The sequence below is a fragment of the Rosa chinensis genome, chromosome 7 (assembly GCF_002994745.2).
Source record: "Rosa chinensis cultivar Old Blush chromosome 7, RchiOBHm-V2, whole genome shotgun sequence".
Taxonomy (NCBI): domain Eukaryota; kingdom Viridiplantae; phylum Streptophyta; class Magnoliopsida; order Rosales; family Rosaceae; genus Rosa; species Rosa chinensis.
In genome coordinates, this window is record NC_037094.1 from 24,087,108 (window position 1) to 24,096,595 (window position 9,488).

Below are 9,488 nucleotides of genomic sequence, written 5' to 3' on the forward strand. Positions count from 1 at the left end.
TGACTCTTCTACCTGAATTGGGTATAGACATATTATATTTTGATCAACGGCTCAGACGATTAACGGAAACATAAATCCTAACAGAGCGTGTTTACACGCGCTGTTAAAGATCCCAGGTGAGCACCCACTTGGGTGGGTGGAAGAAGCTTCGGTCTTATTTGTACCCTTTTTTTTTTCTCTCTCTCTATATGGTCAGTTACTTTACCAAAAGTTGTTCTTAGTTTAGAAAATACGTTTTGAATTATTAGGAGTTAAACAACAAACTGATTGACTTGATATCTAACCATTTTCAGAAAAGGTAATAAATTGCAGTCAAAATGTTTCTTAAACAGAATATACAAGTACGTACCATACCATTAGTGGATCAACCATTCCCCACAAATGATTTTTTTTTTTTAGGTAAAGAGTTCATAGATTGGTATGACCCTTGATCATGGTAAAAGAATAGTACAAAGTAGACTACTCTTAATAGAAATTGAAAGATCCGAGTAGTCTATACTAACAAATTCAACTCGCCATGTAAGCAAAATATTCTATCTAATCCTACTATGCCTAGCACGCCCAATGACTAAAATATCGAAGATCGAGGAAATATCGACCTTCCGAAAAATGGAAATTTCAAAGGAAATTTCGGAAAATATCGATATCGATAGAAATTTGACAGAAACTATGAAAACTTAGAGAAAAACATAAAAATTATAAATACAACTTTAGAAGATGTTTATTTGATCAATTATCTACTCTATTTAATATATATATATATATATATATATTAAACAAATATTATTATATAATACATTAGTATAATTTAAATTGAATTAGTATACATTGAATCACAGACATTTATTGAAATTTAATTAAATGAACATTTATAATCTTGATACTTTACTAATTCTCGAACATAACATTAATAGTGTATTCAGATAGAAAGTATTTAAAATAATAAATGTTTTACAATAAAACAAATTATTGAAAAATAGAAGGATAATAAAACTGAGATTTATGAACAACCTTATATAAATAAAAAGGTATGCAACAACTACCAAATCTGCTTCCAGCAGGGATGGGTAGGTTGTTTGTGATTTGCTTCATTGCATAAGCAAGGTTCGAGTCTCCATCAAGTTGGTTTGACCCTCCTTTTCTGTTATTTTGAATCCAAATTGGTAAATTGGGCCCAATTTGGGCTATTGGGCCACGAGAAATTGACGAAGTTTCAGGAATATCGCCCAAATTTCCGAAATATCCCAAAATATCGCGATATTTCGATATCATGGTATGTAAGGATAATATCGCGCACACGAAAAAATGAAAATTTCGCCGAAATATCGGCGAAAAAATCGATTTTTCAGTCCTTGAGCACGCCATTGTGGTACGAGAGACCAAAATACTTCTACATTGGCTTCTAAAGAAGATTCTACTAGCATAGACCAAATTAAATCTAACCAACCAACTAGGCTAAAAAAACCAATGGCCCAAAACCTAAGACCAAGTCCCAGGCCCAAGCAAAACCCAAAATTAGCAGGAGGATGAAGATCTTGCACTGCCGCAAATCCATCTCCAAATTAAATCTAACCAACCAACTAGGCTAAAAAAACCAATGGCCCAAAACCTAAGACCAAGTCCCAGGCCCAAGCAAAACCCAAAATTAGCAGGAGGATGAAGATCTTGCACTGCCGCAAATCCATCTCAGCCACCGCCACTAGGCTTTCTGGCGGCCGGCCTTGCCAGCACCCCATCGAGGCTGGAACCAAGGAGCAGTTCCGCTTAGGAATGGGCAAACGGGGGGATCCCCCCCCCCCCCCCCCCCCCCCACCACCCTCGCTGGGAACGTGTTCCCCACCCCCTGCCTTTGCCTCCGCATTGGTAATTTTCTCTATATAAATCTAGTTTGAAATTTTCTATTTTATATCTTTTCAAACTTTTTTTTTCCTTCCTTTTTTGACAAAAAAGAAATTTTATTCTTTTTATTTTCATCCTTGTTTCAGTTGAATGAGTATTTCAAATTCTTGAGACAGTGTTTAAGAAAGAAATTGTTGGTTTAATCAAGAGGAAGCAATATGTTGAGAATGTACATTTATTAAAGGCGTTAATGTTTGAAATTATAGAGGTTATAAGAAACTACTTAATCATATTAATAGACAATTAATTATCCTACTTAATACAAAACTTGGTGATCCATCGAAATTCTACTTAATAATCGTACATTAATCATTCTAATTAGAGTTTTTCTATTGGAACCTCCAAATTTACTCACTTGACCTCTATGCTTTTTACACCTCTTATCAAATTTTCAAATACTAAATTTACTCACTAAACCACACTAAACTTCCTCAAATAACCTCACTCATATAATTTGCAAACAAATTATTAATTATCTTTAAAATAAAAAATTTAGTCATTTCAATGATTTAATCACTCTATAAATCTTAAATAAATATACATTTCTTAATCAAACTTGAGTTTCAAAAATTAATGTCTAATCAATAAGAAAATGCCATGAACTATTATGTTTTTTTTTTTTTTTAAATTTCTATTTTAGCTGTGCAAAAAAAAAATGAAGAAATCATTTTGTTTTTATTCTCAAAAAAAAAAATCATTTGTTTTTTAATGTTTTTTTCCTGTATTTTTTGTACCACATGATTAATTATTTAAATATTTTTATTATTATTATTAATTTTTTTTCCAAATATAATGGATTGACTTAGATTTAGGTCATAAATCATAAGAGGATTTATTTTGTTTTCCCTCACCAATATGCGTTCAACATATATGTCATACATTTTTATGTCACATGATCTTAATCATATTTTTAATTCTTATTAAATATATATGAATGCTTTAATGAGTATGTAGTGAAATTAGAAAATGAAAATAGATAAGGAAAATAATAAGGAATACAATCTAATATTATTGAATTGGAAAATCTACATAAAATAAATATAATATTTTTTGGTATAATTATTGTCCTTAATAGTCATTTTATAGTAGGTTATATATGTCATTTAATAATTCATAATAGAGTGAGGTCAAGTGAGTAGATTTGGAGGTCCCAATAGAAACTCTCTTCTAATTAATCCCCCGAAATCGTACATTCATCAACAATTCCCTCTTCTTCCAATGTCAATCATAAAGAGTGACAGTATCCTTCATAGCCTCAGCTAAGTCAAAATCATCATCAAATGTGCAATCACCCTTTGAAGTAAATCCTACAGTTGATAAAAGAAAAAAAAAAAAATTTGTGTAAAAATGATTATTATGTAAAAAGAGTATGAGTATGCATACAATAAAATGAAGAAAAACAAATTTTATTATTATTGTATACCTTTCATTTCACTCACATCCAATCTCGCACATAAGAGCCTCTAAGGTGTCCGCATGTCGGCTCTGATGTGAGCTCACAACTCTCCCACTGGTGCTGAATGCCGACTCCGAAGCAACAGTGGATACCGGTATAGCCAAGATATCTCTGGCCATGGCTTGCAAGGTGGGATACCATATTCCATTAACCTTCCATCATTCTAAAATATTAAGCTCAGGGGAAGTTTTGGTTCTTGGTACCAACTTCTCTCCCAAGTAATCCACCAATTCAGACTTCAGGCTATCCTTCTTTTTCACTTTTTTTTTCACGGGAAAGCACTGACCTTTATGCCAAATTGAGCAACGAAAACGAAAATGGAGCTTGTTTCTGAAACTAAAATTCTCAGAGGCTTTTTATCGAACACCTTGGTTGCACAAAACCAAGGAATGATTCTAGCTATGAGTTGCTCCCTACCTCCTTGCTTTCCTTTGTTTTCTTGATCTTCCTTTTCAACAAAACAAAAAACCCAATCAATCCCAAGAAGATGAGGATGTATTACCCAGAAAAAAAAATGTAGAAAAAGAATATATAGCTAGAAAAGACCAACCTCACAAATAGGAAATGGAAAAGGGTCTCGAGAGAGGAGGAGAAGTCAAAGACATAAACTGCAGTTGTGATTGGTTTATGAGTGTAGAGGAAGAAGAAAATAAAGGAGAACAAGTATACGTACTGGTAGCTTGGGTGGAACCATGGAAGAAGAAAACTCCGAGTATTGGAGGTTTAAGTTTCTATTCTGTTTTTTTTTTAAGAGTACAAAATAGAAAATAATAGAAATGGGGACCCCATCTGGGTAATAGGAAACCCGCCCCCCGCAACTCCGTTAAACCCGAGAAAGAAAACCCCTCGCAACTCCGTTAAACCCACTCGACCTAGAAGAGGTTCGCTCCTCCAGCAAGATTCTCGACGTCCGGAGTCGCTGAACGCTACGGCAGTGAGGCACCGCTGCTGGACTCGAAACCTAGGGTTTAAGTTTCGACAAGAGAAAGAAGTTATTCCCCACAAATGAATTATTAGCAAAGAGTTCTAAAAAATAATAGGGGGAAATATCACCAATGGTCACTGAGTTATGACTTATTCGACACTTAACTCACTGTATTTTCAACAATATCACTTAACTCACTCAGTTTTACATCCGTCTTTCACTTAACTCACTGCCGTTAATTCTACCGTTAGAAGCCGTTAAAATTGAGGGTATATTTGTCAAAACACTTAAAAATCATTTTTAACTTAAAAAAACTACATTTATTAGACTTTTTTTCAATTTTTTAAAATTTCTGAAATTTCTAATAAAAATGATTTTTTGAACTTAAATATAATTTGAAAAAAAATTGTATTTAAAAAAAAAAGAGTTAGAAATGCATTTTTTAGTGTTTAGACAAAGATACCCTCAATTTACATTTATTAGACTTTTTTAAATTTTTTAAATTTCTGAGATTTCTAATAAAAAATGATTTTTTTTAACTTAAATATAATTTGAAAAAAAAAATTGTTCAAAAAAAAAAAAGTTAGAAATGCATTTTTTTAGTGTTTAGACAAATATACCCTCAATTTTAATAGCTTTTAACAGCAGAATTAACGACAGTGAGTTAAGTGAAAGACGGATGTAAAACTGAGTGAGTTAAGTGATATTGTTGAAAATACAGTGAGTTAAGTGTCGAATAAGTCATAACTCAGTAACCATTTGTGATGTTTTCCCAAAATAATATTAGTAGAACAACCCTTCCCAATCTGCCAAGAATGTTTTTGTCCAACCTCTTTCAAACTTTCTCTTATGCCCCTAATTTTATTAATAAAAATACGAAGCATCCTTCCTTTTCTCGTTCTTGCACAGAAACCAAATAGTTCAAATTTAATATATGTGTATATATGAGGTATGATTTAATTGGTTTTGGAATTATATTTGGATAATACTTGACTAACCATAGCCAATAACAATAGGACGTGTTCAATTACTAGCTAAAAGTGTTTGACAAAATTATGAAGAAGATTCCACCACAATAAACTATTATTATTATCCTTAAATGAATATGTGTCCTCAAGTAATGTCCATTTATGATTTATGTTAGATACTTGTATCGCAAGATTTCAATTTTTCTTTTTCTTCCACTGTATCATCCCAAACCTAAATTTACCAGTTTATGAGTCTTTCGATCGGTAAACGACATTTACATTTATTTTTCGGCTCCGTTTCGATCTTTTAGGGGGCCCTAAAAGTTAACTTTTTGTTCGGGTCAAAATTTGAGAAAATTTTCTTCATGAAAGTCGTAGATAACGTTAAACAGAGCGTGTGCGTATGTGGTTCGTAAAAATCGGAGTTCGTATCCGAAAGTTATAAGCGAAAAGGTACCGTTACTGTTCATGGTAATTCTCTATATATATATTGAAAATTACTGTAGTAGGTCAGAACCTACCACAGTGGGTAACTCTCTCTCTCTCTCCTCCCGTTTCTCTCTCCCTGACCCCGTCGGCCTTGGCCGGCCGTTTCTTCCTCGTCTGGCTACGGATTTGGACAAGGCCGGCAGCTATGGAACTCTTTCTTCCTCCTCTTCAAGTCTGTGGTATTTTGGTGGCGCGATTTGGGCATTAGGAAGTGCAGCAAGGAGGTGACCGCAGTGGCCATTTCGGGTCTCCGACAATTTCGCGTTTTCCGGCAATTTCCTGCAGTTCCACCACCCATAACATGGAGTCCTCGTCTTCGTGGTTCGACCCATGCCAGTGGGTAACCTCAATTTCGCCGGATCACGACGAATCAATGGCAGGAACGATCTCACGGATTTGAGGTAATTTCGACTACTTAAACTTGAAATTGAGGTTGGTCACAGTTATGAAAGATGTTTTGGATGATGAGACGATGTTGTGGATGAAATTTGGTAGCTAGATATGGTGGTTAACCGGCGGCGCATGGAGCCCAAGCGCAGCCGATTGTGGCAGCGCGTGGGGGCGCGTCTAGCCGTTCCTGGTGGGTTGTTTTGGTCTGTTGGATAGTACTTGTTGTTATGAATTTATAGATATGAGTTTAGTGGGAACCGGAAGAGATTTGGGTATCGATCGGAATTTCTGAAGTTCGATAGTTTGGTTATTGATTTACGAGAATGCCACAGTCAGATTTCTCTCAGTTCTGCCCTAGAAACTTTGAATTAAAGAATTACTGTTAATGATGAAGTTTTGGTTAAATCGGATAAGAAATATAAATGTTGATTTATGAGGATTTGATGTGGGAATCGTATTTAATTTCCGGATTGTTATTCACGAATTATAATTGTGTACAAGGCGACGTACCGAGCTACTGCTCGACGTAGGAAACCGGTAGCTTGGTCGCCTAAATAGTACTGTGAGTGGATCTTTGCTTTTAAGTTAAATTGCATGCAGTATATGTTCTTGGGTATTTAATTATCTTATTGATTTTTATAATGCTTTATGTGATTTATCGAGAATTATTGAATCATGCTTTCGAGGGATTAAATTATTGAGTTATTTATGATTTATCAGCAAGGATTTATTTTTGAGTTTTACAATTTCACGAGCTTGATTTATTAAGACTTATTTATGGTTTATAAGATTAGTATTGCAATTTCCTTCCTGAGGGCTTTTAGTAGAATCGAGCTAGTAATTATGAGTTACTGAATTGAGAAATGATTTTCGGGAAGTGAGTGATTGATTAAATATCTACGATTTTCTCGAGGATGAGATTTATGTTTGACATAACATATTTCGAAGGAAAAAAAAAGGTTTTAAAAGAAGAAGAAGAAGAAAGAGGATGAATTTGATAAGGAGGCTAGTATCGGCGCATGCGCACATTACCTGGTCGGCAGTTCCCTCCAAGTAATAGTCTGGTCGGCAGTACCCTCCAGACAATATTCCGGTCGGCAGTCCCCTCCAATGCGTCATCTGGTCGGCAGACCCCTCCAGATGGCATGAGATGACTAGTCAGCAGCCCTCTCTAGTCATCAAAAGTTTTACATGGGAAGGTGAATATTGTATGGAAGTGGGTTTGAAAATTTTCATTATGAAAGGTTGATTTTTAAAGGAAGTGAATTTAGAATGTTTTATAAATTGCACTGCATGCCAGATTTGAAGAACGAGGAAATGGGGAAAGTATTCAGTTAGTTATTTTCATAAATTACTTCATTTTTGTCCACTCAGTCTAACGGTTTCTAAATGCTTTTTCCTTGGGCTCTTCGGTTTCAAATGCCCAGTGTGCATGCGAGATTAGTCGAGGTCGGGCGTACTTGACATTTGAGGCATAGTTGTCACTGTTTCCGCATGGTAGGATCCATTGATCCTTTACCCTTTTTATTTTATATTCTTGTGTATTAGAATTGCTCTGATAATCCATGAGATTAATATTCTTAAGTTCAGAATTGTTCTGTGAAATGGGAGAAGTTGTGATTTAGGGAGCAGGGTGGCTCCAGAAGAATATGGTTGGATTGTTTAGAAGTGTTTTGTTTTTCCACAGGTTTTTTTTTTTTTTGGGTAGTCCATTTTAGAGAAGGTTCCGCCAAATTTTTGGTAGAACCTCTTCTAAGATGGGCCCCGCAGGGCAACTCCGGATTTCAGGGTGAAATCCGGGGCGAGTCCTGTCATCTACGAATTGAGCTTTGCTTGTGTTTGTCCGATCCCTATCACTCTTTCCCAAGGCTTGTTCTTCAACCTTCTCTTCCCCAATAAAGCAAAGAAAATATAAGACATAAAAACATTTTCAAAGAAGAACATTGATAAGTTGATCTCTTATTCACTCTGTTAATTTGCAGGAACCTAAATCGTATTGTGAGCAAACATGGAGAGATTTTGGTTTGCTTTTCGTGGTTCTGTTGTAAAAAATATTTTCAAAAAATAAATAGTAGCACCAGACAAAAATATTTCGAAAAAAAAAGAGTGTTACACATTAATGTTAATAAAATTATTCTTTCTTTTTTGACAAAAGATAGATGATTTTTTTTTTTTTGAACGCAAAGGGGTGTCAGTCCATTAATAGTAAGGTATGAAACATTACAAGTATAACTCACTCAGACTCCAGGCAACGACAGAAGAGAGCCATGAATGAATAATCTATACTTCTGAAGCAAGCCCTAGACTAAACAAACATAATATAACCATGGGATTAATCTCCAAGGAACCAAGTAACCTTGACACTACCAGGTAAGCCTCCGAACGCAGTCAAGAGTCTTCCCCAATATTATTCATAGACCCAAAAAAATCCTACAAAGAGGGGCCTTCGCCAGGCTCAATGAAAAAATAAAAAATAAAAATTGCCTACCCATCTAATTGCAAGCCTGATACAAAGAGAGGAAACCCTAACTAAAATATCGGCCCAAAAGCCCAAAAACAACAGTACAAAGCCCAAGAAAACCCTAGCTGCCATTCTGCCAATCTAGGTAGCAGTCTCCCCAGACTTCCCTCTGCCGGCAGCCAAAGCATCTGCCTCAATTTCCACCGTACTGCCTACCAACCACTTTGGCAAGCAACCAACTATAGCATCGACCACCTGCGAACAAAACCGAGCACATACCGGCTCCTCCAAACAGTAAGCACTGCCGCCATGGTTTGGATCACCGCTCCCTGCGTTGTAGGTGGCTATTGACTCTCCTTCGTCATCACCTCCGTTCTCAAGAATAGATCCCAATGCAAAACCGGCTCCTCCAAACAGTAAACACCGCCGCCATGGTTTGGATCACCGCTCGTATCTCTGTAGGTGGCTATTGACTCTCCTCCATCATCCTCTGTTCTCAAGAGTAGATCCTAATGCAGTCAACTCAAACCCACCCAAAGAGGAGGAAGAGAGATTGTCGTCTCGGGGATTCAAAACCAGAAAATCCATCATTGTCACCCTAAACCCACCATCGGCAGAAAGAGAATGAAGAAATAAGGGAGGCCAAGACCACTCATATACCTAAGACCAGCCAAGGCTACTTTCACCAGGTCCGCCGCCACTATCCTAACACTCACTGCCACCATCAGAAGAGGAGACGAGGGCCAGGGCAAAAAGGAGAGAGAATGAGACGAACCATATTCTCATAATCGATTTTGTCTGTGTGAATCTTGATATGTCACTGTTTTGTAACAAACTAAATCAAATTTTAATTTCTTCCTATATCTCACATTTGTCCTATTTAATTATGTGGTTAATATA